The sequence below is a fragment of the Petaurus breviceps genome, unplaced genomic scaffold (genome assembly GCF_028583685.1).
Source record: "Petaurus breviceps papuanus isolate PSGF00001 unplaced genomic scaffold, PetGlider_PUasm1.0 176, whole genome shotgun sequence".
Lineage (NCBI taxonomy): Eukaryota > Metazoa > Chordata > Mammalia > Diprotodontia > Petauridae > Petaurus > Petaurus breviceps.
Genome location: NW_027185771.1, coordinates 29,905,201 through 29,908,070, shown reverse-complemented (window position 1 = coordinate 29,908,070; position 2,870 = coordinate 29,905,201).

Sequence of the window (2,870 nt, the reverse complement as noted above, 5' to 3'; positions counted from 1 at the left end):
TGTAACAGTTTTCTTTTTCCTCTTTTCTTTTTTATTTTTTTAAGCAATCAGGGTTAAGTAACTTGCTCAAGGTTACACAGCCAGTTATTTCTGGGTGTAGTGCTGAGTGTCTGAGCCCAGGATTCGATCCCTGGGTCATCCCAGCACTGGAGCCGGTGCTCTTACTCCCTGAGCCACCTGGCCGCCCCACTTTTTCTTCTTTTATATGAGATAGTATACCCTAATCTGGTTCTCTCTTTTTCCTTCTCTCAATACAATATACTCTTTTTAACAATCCTGGGAGATAGGTACTATTATTTTCCCAGTTCAATAGATGAGGAAGCTAAGGCAGTCAGAGATTTAAGTGAATCATCCAGAGTCACACAGGTAGTACACATCTGTGGTTGGATTTGTCTTTCTGACCCTAGGGTTCTAACCACCTTGAGCAACTTAGCTGCCATAGTAGAATATTGTAGAGGGTTTTACCAATGGGATATTGTAATGGTAAGGGAATTTGAAGGTTTTCCCTGCCCCTTAATAGGCCTAGGGAATTTGAAGATCTTCTTTGCCCCTCACTTGCCCTGCCTCATTTGGAGCCCAAGTGTTATGGCAAGCAAAGTAATACTTAGCTCTTTGTTTCACTTATTCAAGTATTTAGTTCCTTGCTTTGGCTATACACAGGCCTTTGAGCCCTGCCTGTGATTTTGAGGTGGAAGGAACTTGCTCATGCAATAGGTAGGGGAGGTAACAAGCTTATGATACAAAAGCTCAAGCACAGCTGGGATTGAGCAGAATTGAGAGGAAGAACACTTGGGGTGTCTGGCAATCTCTCTGCTCTGTGTTGATTCATGTTCATGTTACTTTGTCAGACAGAAGTGTTCTGTCTGTTGATTTGTGTACTTTGTCAGACAGAAGCACCCTTTCTGTTGCTTTGTGTTGATTTCACAGGAAGAAAGTTTAATTGAGATGATCGTGCCAGCAATGTGAGTGAATATTGTTATCACTCTGCTAAGCTTGAACTGTGTAGATATTGTTGTGGGTCTGTTAAAATTTCTCTTTGCAAAAACAGAGAGTTCAAAGGGTTTGAGGTGGACTGGTCACTGTGAGCTTCAAGCTGGAACAGGAGCTAGAAGAGGAATTGGAACAGGAACTGGAACTGGAACAGGAGTTGGGAGCTGCCTACCTATGAATCCAAGTTATGGTTAGGTGTATTTGGACAATTAGTTGGGAGCATGGAAGAGGAACCATAGAGTTTAAGAGTCAGTCTCAAGTCAAGATGAAAGGACCTTTCCTTGGGTACTTAGTGCTGACTGACAAGATCATGATTTAGTATGACCTAGGGGTGGGAGAACTTTGTACTTTGTATCTCTTAAGGATGATTGCTCCTTAAGGATGATTGAGTTAAGGACCTACTGAATGGTATCATTTGTTTAAGACTGTGGCCACTTTAGTAGTATGTTGTTATGTTATATTGCTGTGAATATTGTATTTTGGTTTCTGTGAATATTTTCCCTTAGTTTATTGTTGAATAAATAGAGAGTTCACTAACATAACATTGTTAAGCTCTTTTGAGTTGCTTTCCTTTCAAAAAGCACATAAAAGAACCTGCATTAGCAGCCCTCCTGGGTATGCTAGGGTGCTTGCTGATACATATTTAAAGATATAGTACCTATAGCACCACACCCAGAAATAACTGGCTGTGTAACCTTGAGCAATTTACTTAACCCAGATTGCTTAAAAAAATATATATATATATAGTACCTAATATTACTTAAATAAATGATAGTATTGATGGAGGGTGAGGACTCTAATCCTTATTTATAACATATTAATACTCCTAAAATGTTATAAATATGAAATTATTTTTCTATTATTTGAATGCAATATACAAAATATAATTTGTTTATTGGTATATATTCATTAAAAGCATTTCATTTGCAATATCTTGATAGTTACAATAGCCCTACATAATAATGTAGGCCAAATATGATCATCCCCTTTATGCAGATAAGTATACCAAAATTCAGTTATGACATAGTAAGTTAATAACAGAAAAGATCATTTGAATCTTCTTGCTTCAGCAACCCTCTTTCTTATTCTTGTCACTCTATTAGACCAAACTATTTTTCTTTTTAAAAATACTCATTGTGAAAACATTAGGGATTGTGCTGTAAAATGAATTTTATTTCATCACTGTGCCCCACTTATACAAGCCATGCTACATCACAGTTATTTATGCTCCAGAAACGAAATGTTTTCATAGATTTAAGACTCCCAGGTGGTTTTGGCAAAATCTGTAATCAAAGCACCCGACAGGCTCTAATATGATATCGGTCATCAGCTTCCGTACATATGACACTGTTTCAGGTATGAGACTTAGAAAAATTATGGAACTTTGCACACTCATTAAGATTTGTTCATAGATTGGACAAGGCTGTCAATGCGAGTTAGGAGTATCTGTGATTCTCCAATCATATGGTTCTGAAATTTGAGGAAAGAGCCAAAAGGAAGGCTTCATCATGCATTATGCTGTTACAGTGCAATTTTTTTTCATACTCTATAGGAAATACAAAATTTTTTGGTATATAATTCAGTATTATTGAGTGCTTATTATATGTCCGACACAGCCTAACCACTTAAAATGATAAAAAGAAATATGCAATATCATTATAGGATTTAGAAGTTGAAAGTGTTTTTGCATGTTATGTAATCCACCACTCTCATTTTATAGATGGAACCTGAGCCTCTCTAGGGTTAAATGACTCACTTAGCTAAAGTAACACAAATAGTAAAGATGAGAGCTGAGATTTAAACCCAGGTCTACTAATATTGATTCAGTGTATATGCCATTATACCATTATGCTTCATAATTAAATTGGAGGGGGAAGTAA